We start from the raw sequence: 15,539 nt of genomic DNA, 5'->3' as shown, positions 1-15,539 counted from the left end.
CCTGGTGGAGAGAGCACCAGGTGGGTGGTCTGCATACACTTGCTACGATAGTTTTGTCATAAAGAACGGTATAAATAAACATATAACTCTTACTATTTTTCATCAGTTCAGTTTATAATAAGCTGAGCAGCCATTGATCCAAAAAATGGAACTAAATGTTTAATGAAAACTTAATTACTGTGTATCTCTGATGATTGTATAACTACTAAAATAACATTTGTTAATACTATCTACTATGAAGGCTGTAGCAATAGTACTGAGCACATCAAAGAGTAGAAACTCATGGATGAATTAAAACAAATTTCAGATACCTAACGAGACTGAATAGGAAGCTCCTGACTCCACAGGCATTGCCACAGTGCAGGCAGTGTGTTTACATAAGGCTCAGAAGCTTGTTATGTATTTATTCATTTCACCCTTGTGACAAAGACCTGAGAAAACACCTTACAAAGAGGAAAGGCTTATGTTGGTTCACGGTTTCAGAGCAAGTTGGTTGACCATTACTTTGGGCCTGGGACGATGCAAGCCTTGTGGCAGTAGGATTGTGTGTGGTTGAAGGCGGCTGTACCTTTCATGACAACCAGAAAAGAGAGGGCAGCAGCAAGGGGCAGGGCAAGTTTTCAGGGTGTGCCCCAGTGACCTACATCCTCCAAAGAGGCCCCACTTCTTACCTTCCACTGCCTCCTGATAATGACATCTTATCTTGAATGGATTAATTCTATTCATTAGGTGAGCATTATCATTCAATCACTTCCCTGTGGCCCATTCACTGGAAGTCAAGCGTCTAACATATAAGCCTTTGGGGACCGCTATACCTGTAACAGTTCACATGTACACGTCTCCCAAAGGCTCGTGCTTTGAATGCTCAGTCCCCGGCTTGTGGCACTATTTTGAAGCCTGTGGAGCCTTTAGGAGGTGGGACCTAAGTAGGGAAAGTAGACCACTAGAGGTGAGCTGGGAAGTTACTCCTAAGAACTTACAGCAATGGTAAAAACATGCACAAGGCCCATTCATGCTCAAGCCAGACAAAATACCAGCATAGAAGTGGGGAAGTAGGAAGAAGCCCAACCTTAGCTGAAGAACTATTGGCAACTGATAACTACTGGGAGAGGAAGAGTTGGTTTTTCTCTATCAGGCCCCCGTGGATGGACGCACACAGGGACAAAATCTGATGAGTCAATAGGCTTTAATATATATGACAGAGTACAGGAAATCTGACAGGGAGGGTAGAAAAGGGGTTCAGATAAGGGAGGAGGTCTAAATATGAACCACACATATCTGAAATTTGTAAAACACCAACATATATAAGTGAAACAATTCGCTGTTATTATATTGGCCCCATTAGCAACAACAGAACTTTGCAAAAGGTTAAGGAATGTCCATTTTCACAAGAGCACTTTCAGCCGCTTTAAACAAAAATCAGTTCATTCCAATTATTTGATCCTTTCCACCCAGTTCAAGAAATCAAAGCAAAACTCTAAGCAGAATGAAAGACAATTTTATTATAATCAAGTGATCTGACATCATTGCAAATGCAAATAAAAATTCTGTCTATTCATGGCAATTAAAGTATTTCTTTTATGGGGGTAACACTAATACAAATTGTTGTGTATCACAGCATCACAGTAAAAAAATTACAGAATTAAGAAATATACAGACATTTTTATATAGGAGTACATATGTTAGTAAACTGCATGCTTCATATATGTATATATTAATAATCAGCAAATAAAATAAGCAAATCTGACAATACATATCTATATTTAAGTAACAGATTCAATAAGTTTAGTAAATAATCTGTTATTATATATTACAAATATTATGTATCAAGCATATTTAGAATACCATAATTAAATTAATGATTAATAATGTATAATTTTAAATAACATATACTATGTCATGTTATACATATATAAAATCCATACAAGTTTACCAATGTTATTGCTCAAATCTTTCAAAGTCTTAGAAGATTTTTCATGTTCATATTCTATCAGTTACCAAGAAAGTTATATTAAAATACGCTGTTCTGAAGCCCAACACGGTGGCACTCAGACGGAGGCAGATCTCTGTGACTTCAAGGACATTGGTCTACATAGAGAGTGCCAGGCAGCTGGGGCTACAGGGAGACCTAGTCTCAAACAAACAAAATAATAGTCTCTTCTGAATGTAAATCTATATGGTTCTTGCAATTACTTCAGTCTTGTATATTTTAGCACATTAGAGCAGGTGCATGCAATCTTAAATTCAGCTCGTTTTCTGAGACCTGCTTTGCTGCTAGTAATGTTCTTCAATAATATGTCGTTTAATATTTACAAATGCCTCAAGTAACACTGCATTACTTGGGCTTTTACTCAGTCCATCAACTATAGTCTTTGAAACTGAATGACTGGGTCCATTTAAATTAAATTAATTAAAAAATACATTTGAGTTTGAATCTCCCATCTCATTCTGTATTGTGTGCCCTGCCTACTCTGTGTTCCTATTTAGCTTCTCTCACTTTCTTTTCAACTTATTGAAATTTGATTATTCCATTTTCCCTTCCATTACTTTGAAGACGTTTCATCATATACTATTAAATTATCCAAACTGAATAGTAAATGATACTTTTCCCTTATCTCACACATAATAATGCAATGGTCTTCAAATGTTTCAATGTTTCCAAGCTCCATTCCTAATATTACTGATGAGTATTCTAATGAATGTATGCAATTATTAAATATATGTTAACATGTTCATATATACATATGAGTCTATTTTATGGTTTATAAATATCACAAATAATTATATATCATAGTCAGAAAGTACACATGTTAACCATCATCCCTCAGAGAGATCAAAAGAAATTAAAAAGGAAACTGGGGACCAAAAGAAGGCAAAGTCCCTCAAACTCTAGCAGAGGCGATGAAGATGTAGACTCTGAGCACAGTGGCTTGAGCTTATCTTCCTGCAGGGGCTCCTCCAGAAGAAACACTCTCAGTGCAGGGAAATGGGGCTGTTCCACTACATTGGCATGGGACTGTTTATTTCTCCAGTTGTACCGTGTAGAATATAAGGTTTCTTTTCTTTTTTTCTTTCTTTCTTTCTTTCTTTCTTTCTTTCTTCTTTCTTTCTTTCTTTTTTTTTTTAAGGAAGGTTCTCTGTAACCCAGGATGATCTTGAATTCATTTTGTAACCCGAATGACATTGAACATCTGACCCCCTTGCTTCCATCTCCCAAGTTCTGGGATTACAGGTGGGCACAACCATGGCTGGTGTCATATAGGAGATGTCTTCGGACAGACAGACTAGATGCCATCATCCCAACCCAACCTCAGTTGCACCTGCTTGCCTAGGAGCATCACAGCTGAGCTTGTTAACTGGAACGCCCCACAAGAAAGGAGGACAGAGAGAGTCAAAGGACCCTTGCCTAAGAGTCCAACTACATTTCCCAACCAGTCTGCCCTAGTTGCATGTGGTGTGGGTTGCATTGTAGGTGTTACACCTGCATGTGTGAGTGCACCTGTGTCAAGCAGTGGTTTGTTTTCCATAAGCAGGAGTTATGTCTGCCTCACTCTTTCCTGAGCTGGAGATAGAACTGGTTTTCAATGCACACTTGATGGATTGATTGTTCATGACAAAGTCTCTCTAAGACCAGTTTTTTAAATTATTTTATTATTTTTATTTTATTTTATGTGCATGAGTGTATTGCCTACATGTATGTAAGTGCGCCCATGTCATTCAATGCCCATGGAGGTCAGAAGAGGACATTGATTCCCCTAGAACTGGAGTTATGGACAATTATTAGCTGCCATGTGGGTACTGGAAAGTGAATCCGGGATCTCTAAAAGAGCAGCCAGTGCTCTAAACCACTGAGCCATCTCTCCAGCCCTAGAAGACCAGTTTTTGTCTTAGCATGTTTCTGCAATGCCTTTCCTCCTGTAAGCTACAGGTTTGTGTGGGAGAAGGGAGATTATAAGAAAATGCAGCCATATCAACATCTGAAGTGGAACACTGGGAGTTTACGAGGTTCTTTCTAGCAGCATGGTGGCACGTGCCTGTAGTCCCAGTCCTACAGACTGAGGTAGAGCTGAGAGCTGGAAGCCAGTCTGGGCTATATAGAGAGATAAGCTACATAGTGAGAACTTGTCCAAGAAAGAAGGAAGGGAGGGAGGGAGTGAGTGAGGGAGGGAGGGGACTATCAGACATGGTTCATAAATCTGATAAACTACAGGATTTTGAGTTGTCAAAGGAAATGAAATTGCTGATATAGAAAGTATACTGCTAATTTGGGAAAATTTTTTATTTTTATTAGCATATGATGCTGAAAAATCCTTTTCCTCAAAAAACTAAGCCTTCATTACCCAAAGATTTATGAATATGCACTCTCTGAATTCTCAGCATAATTTCAATTTTCTCCAGTTCTACTTTTAGTACAAATATTTGCCTAATATTTGTGTACTAAATTTATAGCGTCTGTGTCACAAAGTGATTTGCCTAATACTTGTTTTTTGTTCTTTGTATTTGAAAGTTGAATTGTAACTAGTTCTTTAAAGCATTTTATTAAGCAACTAGACCTTTTATTATTAAATAAACATGATCTGGAAGAAAAAAGACTCCAACTTAGTTTTATTCCCATCTTGAAGGGCTACAGAATGTCCCAGTCAGAGTCTGGAGCATCCACCTCAAAGACAGAGAAGTGCCCTTTCTCCAGTAGCAGCCCCTCTCATTCCTCACTTTTACTCTTCCAGCCCTTCTCTTCCTGCCAAGTACAAAGGAGAACAAGTTGGGAAGAAGGGAACTGCTCAGAAGCTGTACTCTCTATACCAGGTCCACAAACCTGGGAGAAGGATAATAAATGCAATCCAGTAATACCCCCCCACCAAATCCCCCATACTACTCCCAGGAGGCACACCATGCAATTGGGGCTCTTAGAATAATGAACTGACTGTGTGCAAATGCAGAATGATTTAGACTGAATACTTGGGAGTCAGAGGACACCCTCAAGTGTCATTCCTCACTTTCCACCTTGTTGGGAGGACTTCTTGTAGACCAACTGGACTACATGAAACCTTGTCTCAAAAAAATAGAGTGGGGGGAGCACAAGATGACTCAGTGGGTGAAGGGATTTGGCACCAAGTCTGACTACCTGAGTTCAATTCTCAAGACCCTCATGGTGGAAGGAGAGAACCAACTCCCATATGGTGTGGCATATGTGTACACACATACACACAATAAATAAAGAAATAAAATCTAAATTAAAAAAAAAAGACTTCTCCCCAGGGTGTAAGGAGTACTGATTTACTCTCAAAGACCCATCAGCATTGTGCTGGACTTCTCTTCTGATTTGTTTTCTTTCTTATCCCAGACAAAGACCTCTAGATAGGCTGACTAGATTCACCGGATGGACAAGTAGTGGGGAATGGCTGGGGGTGCCGACAACACAGTGGACAGTAGGAATGACAGAGTATAAGGGCTCTAGTGGGGGGAGGGAGGCTATGGGAGGGTGCCATCTGGGAAGTGGGTGTATAGATTAATAAGATGGTTTGGGATGTTCTGTGTGATATACACATGCACAAGAAAACCACAAAATTTTTTAAATGAATTATATTTGAGGTGGAAGCATAAAAACTTACATCATGTTAATTAGTAGAGGTGATAAACATTACCATTGAAATCTACCTGATGACTTTATATCCATTCACAGGTGCCAAGGATCTGAGTGCAACTGATTATGACTAGTAATAAATACATACAGATGAGAGATGCATGTGCCAACATCACAGTGTTCTTAACAAAAACAATGTATCTTTCTATAAGAAACAGTATATTTTAAAATGAAATGGAGATCTTTTTTAAAGGTTAAAAACTCATTCAATTTTGTGTCTTACAGGTTTTATACTGAGTTCAATATTGTATAACTGTATTAATTCACCACTGAACCTAAAAATTTTACAGCCACTTTTGAAAGAGATGTATCTTTGCTCTGGAAACTGTTATTGAGTATGTTAAAGCTGTAATGAAATGCTTCTTCTGAAAAATAAAAAAATATATATTTTTTAAAAAAGAGACTCTCTTACCTATCTGCATATCAGAAAAAAAACATCACTGGTGTGCAACACATTCTTCCAGATCTCTCACATACAGCATAAACACATTCTTCCAGATCGCTTACATACAACATGAACAGATTCTTCCAGATCTCTTACATACAGCATGTACACATTCTTCCAGATCGCTTACATACAGCATGAACACATTCTTCCAGATCTCTTACATACAGCATAAACACATTCTTCCAGATCTCTTACATACAGCATAAACACATTCTTCCAGATCTCTTACATACAGCATGTACACATTCTTCCAGATCTCTTACATACAGCATGAACACATTCTTCCAGATCGCTTACATACAGCATAAACACATTCTTCCAGATCTCTTACATACTATAAACACATTCTTCCAGATTGCTTACATACAGCATAAACTCTGTGCCCTGAAATGAGGGCTAAAGCCTCAGAGAACCAAAGTTCAAGTTCTTGCAACTAATAGACCAAGAACTTCACTCTTAATCTCAGAGCTGGTCTCCAGAAATGCTCTCCCGCTGATGAGGGATATTGAATAAATGAAAGATGAGCCAGAGTTCAAGGGACGGTCAGGGAGATGGAGAGACACTTGACCATTCAGTTAGGATATTTATTGGACTACATAAAGCTTATAGTTATCAGACTATTTCTGTAAACCACTACCCAGTAAATAAATTTGTTTTTTTAAATCGCCACATTATTGCTAATATACACTTACTATACCTAATTTATTAGTAAAAATAAACTACAGTGTAATCTATTTGCAATCTATGGGTTGTGGAGAAGTCAAGGCACTGTTGCCAAAGAAACCCGGACTTCCATCCAAACATACCATGAACTAACTACTTGCCGGGGATCAACAAGAAAGTCCCACAATTTCTCAATACTTGTTCCTGTGAGGGAGAACCAATAAAGTGAGAGGGAGGCCACCTCTAGAGATTATTAGAAAATTAGTGGAGCAATATGTGCAGTAGAACATGGGGTCGATATTTAAAAAATGCACAGAGACAAATCCCCAAGCAAAAAGTTGTGTGTGCGAATAATATAAAGATTAGAATTATAACTCATGACAGATAGAGGCTGAGGCCTCCAGGATGACCAAAGAGCAAAGATGCTGGGGTTTTATTGGGAAAGAGGAGCAACACCGTGTCAGTTGCTAAGCAGCCTCATTGGCATCCATGATATCTTTCTGGAGCCAACCAGCTCTGCTGAGGTGAGTGGAAGCAGTTGGTAGGTAAAACCTGCTGTCCTAAATTCATAGCAGGCTGTCTTGTTGGGCAGCAAATGTTCTTATGCAAGCACTTAGCTGTTAGCTGTCTTGATGTGACTCACATAGTAAACTGTGGTTTGGAAAACAAATTCTGCTGTTCATTCCCATTACTAGGCAAATCATGCATGAGGGGCCTCCCTCCAATTTGCCAAGGCCTCACACAAGTGACTCCATTTTGAATCAAACAACTTTTATAACAACAGTTCTCTGGACATTAATACTTGATATTATGATTTGAAACTGAAATGTCCCCCACAGGCTCATGTTTCCAGCACTTACCCTCCAACCAGCAGTGCTGTTCTGAGAGGCAGTGGAAGCTCTAGGAGGTAGGGTCTGGCTGGCAGAAGTCTAGGGCCCAGGGGAAGACCTTTGATGTTTACGCAGCCCCCAGTTCCTGTCACACTCTTCTTCCTGATCTGCAGGGATATGAACAGCCTCTACCACACGCTCCTACCACCTTGAGCACCATGCCTTCCCCATCATGATGAACTGAATCCCACTGAAGCTGTGAGCCAAAATCTTTCCTCCTTTAATTTTTTCTTTTTGTATTTTGGTCATAGTAATGCAAAAGTCATTATCACATTTAAGAAGTGCTAAGTTCTACAACTAAACAAAGTAATTTAAATTTTCATTAAAAATAAAAATAGGGACTGGAGAGATGGCTCAGCAGATAAAAGCACTTGCTGGTCTTGCAGAGGACCCAGGTTCAGCTCCCAGTACCCACACGCTGGCCAACAACCATCCAGGGAATCTGATGCCCTCTTCTGGCCTCCACAAGCATTGCATTCATGTGGTATACTCGCATGCAAGCAAACACTCAGACACATAAAATAACAATAAATTAATAACATATATTTAATGTAAGTTTTCTTGCCTTTGTTTTATTAGACTTATACCCTCACAGTAAAGGACTATTTCAGCTCAAGATATTCAAGCTCCTCAGATATTCCACAGAAGGTGCACTGTGGCCACATATGCAGAACTATGAAGAAGGTCCTCTGTCTCCTTAATCACATCTTCCAGACAGCATCTCATCACCTTCCCACATTTTTACATTACAGGGTTCAAGTTGGCACTGACCCCAAAACAACTTACTTTCACTTCTGATAGTGCATAACAGGAAATATTTTTATAGAATATAATGGAGAGCCTGGCAGCAGGCTGGGAATCTCATACAAGACTTAAAATGCCACAGTTATCTGTCAGTCAGGCTACAGAGCAGATCATGCATAATAAACAGCTGCTTTATTAGCTTGATGGAGCACGCAGCATATATGAAATGATAGAAAGCAGCCACAGATCAGAACTCAGGGAGTCGCAGGAGAACATGCTAATGAAGGCCAAGCCATGGGATTCATCAACGGTAATGACAGAGATCAATTCTTGCCACACACCTTCCCTGGGTGGGAAACCTCTGGGATATGACAAAGCACTGGGGTCACCTGGCCCTGGAGGGTAGACAACCCGTGTCCAGAATGAATTCCTTTTTCATGTGAATATCAAATTTCCTTTCATCAGCACTGGGAGGCTGCTAAGTACATAAGAAATATGGATAAAGATCAATCATCAAAATCCCATTTTGGATTCTGGTGGGTGAAGTGCTTGCTGTGCATGAGGACCTGAGTTCAGCTCCCCCACATCTGTGCAAAATCTAGGGGTAGTTGTGTGCACTGGTAACCCCAATGTTGAGGGACAGAGACAGGTAGATCCCAGGGGCCTACTGGCCAGCCAGTCTAGCCAAAAATGGAGGGTTTCCAGTTCACTGAGCCACCCTGTCGCAAAGAGAGGAAAGAGGCAGGTGGACTTCTGTGAGTTCAAGACCAACCTGGTCTACATAGTGAGTTCCAGGCCAGCTGGGGCTTCTGGGAGACTCTGTCTCAAAACAAAAGTAAGGTGGGGCACCATAGAAGACACCTGACATCAGCCTCTGGCTTCCACATGAGCATGCATGCTGATCGCACCTGTACGCACACAGAAACACACACACACACATGTAGATACACACCACAAAATAATGTTATTTTTCATGTTAAAATCACAAGAATATTTAATGAGATTACGGCTTTAATTCAGGACTAGTTCTCCCTTCACCTTTTTTTAAACAGTCTACTGTTCACTTGTGACTTTATCTAGCCTAACATAACCTGTTAATGATATGCAGGAAATGAGAATTGTTCAGTCAGCAAGCCAAAAGGGCAGATGGTTTAAAAGAGACGTGAGATGAGGACAATCAGAGGAATCAAACTCCTAAGCATGACTGCATTTCCTGAAAGATATCAAAAATGCATTACATCATTCATTTGAGAGCAGTAATTCTCACATGCCAGATTAGAGGAACAATTTTAAACACGTGGACGTTTCTACTAATATCTATCCTCATCTTTCTCTTTTAGAATATGTTTTATGCAATTTCACTTTATCCTATTCAATAATGACTTTCTGATCCATAAAGATGTCACAGAATAACATTATTGAAATCATCAAATTATAAGAGTATGTACCTATGATCACATGCAGTTAAACTAAGCATTTTATGGGTGTGATGAAAGCCCTGGCACAACGCCTTAGCTATTTCCCATATTAAAATTATTTATGTCAGGGATTGGAAAGATGGCTCAGAGGTTAAGAGCATGGGTTGTTGTTGCGGAAGGCCAGGGTTCAATTCCCAGCAGCCACATGGTGGCTAACAACTATCCGTAACTCCAGTTCCAGGAAAATACAATGCCTTCTCGTGACCTCAATAGGAATTGCATGGCACAGGTGCACTTACATGCATGCAGGCAATACACTCATACACATAAAATAAAAATAATAAGCAAAATATAAAATTAAAAAAATTTTAATTCTTTATGTTAGTATTTCAAGCCAATTTTTGTCTCTGTACAGTCCAAGTAGTTACAACATTTTCATTTTGCTTTACAGAGATTCACACAACATCAGCTTTAACATATTTTCAGGTAATCCACCACAACTGTTCTGACATAGGAGCTGCCAAGAAAGGAAATATGTTTGACATTCAACCTCCGCCTCTGATTCCATCGGGTGAGCTCTCACAGCTGTCACTGGGATTATAGTCTTCAAATTGAAAACCAATCATGCCATTACCATGCCTCAAACCTTTTGGAACTCAATGGTGATCTTGTAGAACAAAAATCTCAACTTTTATTTAGCTAAACACGCCTTAGCCCAATCTACCACATGAACTCTTTTGTCTGGCCATGCTAAACTTCTTAGCATGTCTTAACCCATCCTATCTTTTACCTGCTGTCTGTCCTTTCCATGGAAATTTTCTTCCTTACACCCTAACTCACCCCATTCACTCAGACATACCTCTACTTATCCTTCGATACAGACTCATATGCTTTTTACAGTAACTTTCCAAGATTCTCCCAGGCAGTTAATTGTCTCTTAAGAACTCATTTGATGGCCACACATGGTAGTGCACACCTTTAATTCTAGCATTCAGGAGGCAGAAGCAGACTGATCTCTGTGAGTTGAAGGTCAGCCTGATCTACATAGCAAGTATCAAGTTCCAAGCCAGTTAGGCTACATAGTGAGACCCTGTCTCACAAAAAAAAAAAAAAAAAAAGGAGGCGGGGGGGTGATAGAGAGATGGATCAGCAATTAAGAGTAAGCTGCTCTTGCAGAGGACCTGGGTTCAGTTTCCAATACCCACAGAGTGGCTAACAGCTATCAGTGACTCTAGTTTCAGGGGATCTGACGCCGTCTTCTGACTTTTGCAGGCATTACATGACACAACTGAACTTACATACATGAGCACAAAACACTCATACACATAAAATAAAAATAAAAATAAATCAAAACGAACAGGGGATCTGAAGAGATGGCTCAGTAGATAAGATCACTGACTGCTCTTGCAGAAGACCCGGTTCAGTTCCCAGCACCTACATGGGGCTAAAAACCATCTATATCTCCAGTTCCAGGGGATACGATTCCCTCTTCTGGTCTCTGTGGGCACTGCATGCATGTTGTGTCCATAAATACACACAGGCAAATCATTTGTACATACAAAATAAAAATAAATAAATCATTTTTAAAAGAACGTATTTGATGAATGGAACTGGAAACATCCTGAATGAGATAGTCCAGAAATATAAACCCCACAAGCTCTTCCTTATATGTGGATGCTAGCTTTCACTCTTTAGATGTGTATGTTTAAGTTGGAGTACACACAGAAATCAGGAAACTAGTAAGGAGCCATACAGATTTCAAGGGATGAGGAGTAAAATGCAGGTGGGTAGAAGGAATAATGGAGCAGAAAGGGTTAGATGGGGTGGGGGATGGAAGGGCAGGATATGACAGGAAGTGTGGGGAACAACACCAAAAACCTTTGAAAATTGCTGCTATTGTAAAAGCTTCCTGAGGTATACAAATATACATATACAAAAAAATTTAAATGGAGTTACCATAAAATGGGGGAACAACACCTTTCTCAGACACCATAGGCTATGAAATAGAAAGCCTAGTTCCAGGTATGGGTTACATTTTCTTAGTTTACTAATCCGTGGGGTCCCACAGACCCCCAAAACATTGCAGGTTATTGCTATTGCTTTTGTTTACCTTCCAGAACTTGAAGGTAAGATCCTACTGCGGAAGACACCACATTCTTGAGTCATAGGACATGGAGAAATCAAGCTGATAACAACCTGGAAGCTTCATCGCTACTGGCTAGTTTTCATAGTGCTGAGAGGTGTTCTGCATGCTCCCAGGAGAGAAAAGTAATTAACAGTCTTACCAGATGTGAACCTTGTGAACTACAATAATGACTGACATGGCAAGATATGTCCACTGGTGTAATAGTGAAGCAAATATTATGGGAGTAACCATAAACTTTTTGAATAGAAAAGTTGTAGAGTGGATTGTAGATGCACTCCACAACATGGAACTCACTCCTGGTACCATTAATTGTGTCAAGAACCAGGACAAGGTAGGTCATAGGCCCCATGAGAGAATTTACTACTATTTTTCTGATAAATGGACACAGTATTAAGCTGTCCTAAATACTTATCTTTATACCCATAGATTAATGCATTTCTCAACCCTCATCAGAGAAACTTCTTTTTACAGTAGATGGTGATTAGCACAGTAACCCACAAGTAATCAATGTGCAAAGAACAAGTGATTGTAGTGTACTCAGCCCTAAATGGTTCATCATTCTCCTCCTCCCGAGGCTCATAGATCATCACAGAAGTAGGAATGGAAAGATTGTGAGATGCAGAGATAGTAGGTAACTGCAGCGAAACATTGTTTTCTGGATGTGACATGGCTATTGCACACATGAAGTCACAACAGCTGTGGCTTCATACACAAGGCCTGCACAAGATCAAGCCAGGCAAAATCCCAACATGGATGGAGAGGGGAGGATCATGAAGTCCCACCACTAGCAAAGGGACTATTGGCAAGTGGTTGCTGAGAGAGAGGGAGTCGGTCTTCTTCAGGGATGCAGCCCCTGAGAGCTGCCCATGTGCCAATGGATGGCCTTGACCATGCACATACTGCATGCATGCATGTTCATGCTGGCTGCACTAAGTGGACTAAATTTTGTTAAAGAAAGTACATTAATTTGGGAGAGAAAATGGCAGAGCAGGGGAGGCATGGGGAGGAATTAGAGGGGAAGGAATAGGGTGGATTTGATATAGCATATTATTTGCATATATGAAACTTCAAAAAATTAAAAGGCTGAGCTGAGCGTTCATCAAAGCACTCACAGTATTTTATGTTAATTTATTGGTTTATATATTCAGGTCCTGCTTTAAACTAAACTTTTCATGTAGCCCCAGGTCGGCCTCACACTTGGTGTGTAGCTGAGGATGATGAATTTCTGATTCTCCTGTTTAAGTGTTGGGATAACAAGTGTGTGTCACCATGTCTGGTTTATGTAGTGTTGAGGATGGAGCCCAGGGCTTTGTGTGTGCTATACAAGCCCTGTACTAACCGGTACATCCCTAGCCCCATAAATAAATTTTTTGGAGGTTAACACCAAGTTGTAATTGTCTAACATGCTAGAGTCTGTTTTAATCCTTTTTTTTTTTTTGTATGTTTGTTTGTTTTGAAACAGGGTCTCTCTGTAGCCCCAGCTGGCCTGGAACTGGTTATGTAGACCAGGTTGGCCTCCATCTCACAGGTCTCACCTGTCTCTGCCTCAGTAGTGCTGGGATTGCAGTCCTCACACACAACCGTGCCCAGCTGTTTTCTTAATCCTATTAGGTGGGTTCCACCACTTGGGGGAGCTGTTGTAAAGAAAATATCAGCATTGGTGTGGAAGCAAACATGCTTTTTAGAAATTCTTTAACAATTTTATTATTTTTAATAATTTTTCCAAAATTATCATGACACATGCACAGCCATGGAAAACAAAATAGTATCCAACAATCTTGTTAATCAACAACCAGCAGCCATAAGACTAGGGCTTCCATGAAGCGCTAGAAAGTCTCATTAGATTAAGAATCCACATTAGCATTGCTTGAATTTAATAGCTGTGCTCTTTCTCTCTAGAAAGATAATTACAGAGAACTATCAATCCTATTTTTTTTGGTAACTAAAGTATCTCTACAGATTTACCTATTGGGGGGAATGTGAGAATTTACAGAGGGCTCATTTTAAAAAGTGCTCACTCCCAAAATGAGAGGACAAAATAATAAAAGAGGCTCTATTTCCCTGACACAGAAGTTCTCTTTGAACTACTAATATAAACAATAGGTGAAATGCTTTGACCCAAATATTTAGCCTCCTGCTGACAGAGTCCATGAAAAAGGACATGGTTATGAGCCTTTTACCTTAGAATTCCAGAGCTAATTAGACAGAAAAAGTACACGAAGCCACATGTGGTTCTAGAAACTGTATTTCAGTTACAGAATGTGATACCAAAGATGAGTCCCATCTGCTTATCTAAGACAAAGAATAAAACACTTTATACACAATTCCAAAACAACCAAATGTAATCTGGCCTTGCTTATCAATCCACATACACCTTTAAAGAAAAAAGCAAATCTTCCTCATTTCTCACATGTCACTTATTCACAATTTTGCTTTGTTTTTTTTTTTTGTTTGTTTGTTTTGTTTTGGTTTTTCCTTATCCATCCATGAGTAAGGGGAAAGTTAAGCAGTAAAAGCAAGACTTCTTTATTGAGTTTCCATTGTAACACAGCACAGTGCTTTTCTTGCTGATACCTAAGATACTATACCAGGCTAGGAAACCCACAAGTATGTTGTCCACTCCCATGAATGTCCGGGAGAATGCTGCTGCTGACAGGCCAGTTTCAGCTTCGTCCAGAATCTGAGGAAAGTTTTGTCCCCACCTCTTTACCTCACTCACTGGGAATTCCCTAGCCTGCTGGAGATCCAGAAATAGAAACTGGAATCTTGTCCTGCCTCTCTACGTCAGAAGTTTCCATGCTCTTTTGACACCATTTTTCCAGGAGTAATCATCTGGCCCAAACCTGGATTATCAGAAAAAATAAAGCCAAGGGGTAATGAGAAAATAAGTTTTGAGGAAAAACACTAGTAAAGAAAAGCAACTGCAGCACCTGATACCACTTGCCATCATCCAGTGGAGGTGGTCGACATGCCATCATCCAGTGGAGGTGGTCGACATACCATCATCCAGTGGAGGATATCGACATACCATCATCCAGTGGAGGTTATCGATATGCCATCATCCAGTGGAGGTTATCAACATACCATCATCCAGTGGAGGTGGTCGACATGTCATCATCCAGTGGAGAGGATCAACATGCCATCATCCAGTGGAGGTTATCGACATACCATCATCCAGTGGAGATGATCAACATGCCATCATCCAGTGGAGGTGGTCAACATGTCATCATCCAGTGGAGGTTATCGGCATGCCATCATCCAGTGGAGGTGGTCGACATGTCATCATCCAGTGGAGATGATCAACATGCCATCATCCAGTGGAGGTTATCGACATGCCATCATCCAGTGGAGGTGGTCGACATGTCATCATCCCATGGAGATGATCAACACGCCATCATGCAACGGAGGTGGTCCACATGCCATCATCCAGTGGAGGTTATCGACATACCATCATCCAGTGGAGGTGGTCGATATGCCATCATCCAGTGGAGAGGATCAATATACCTTCCTCTCCAGTGAAGATAATAAATAACAACCAGTTATAAAGTTGGCATTGGTCTTCATCAGTACACTCAGAAAAATATCA

This window comes from Nannospalax galili, unplaced genomic scaffold, assembly GCF_000622305.1.
Source record: "Nannospalax galili isolate Female #2095 unplaced genomic scaffold, S.galili_v1.0 scaffold767, whole genome shotgun sequence".
Lineage (NCBI taxonomy): Eukaryota > Metazoa > Chordata > Mammalia > Rodentia > Spalacidae > Nannospalax > Nannospalax galili.
The sequence above is the reverse complement of the archived record's forward strand: the minus strand, read 5'-3'. Positions refer to the sequence as shown.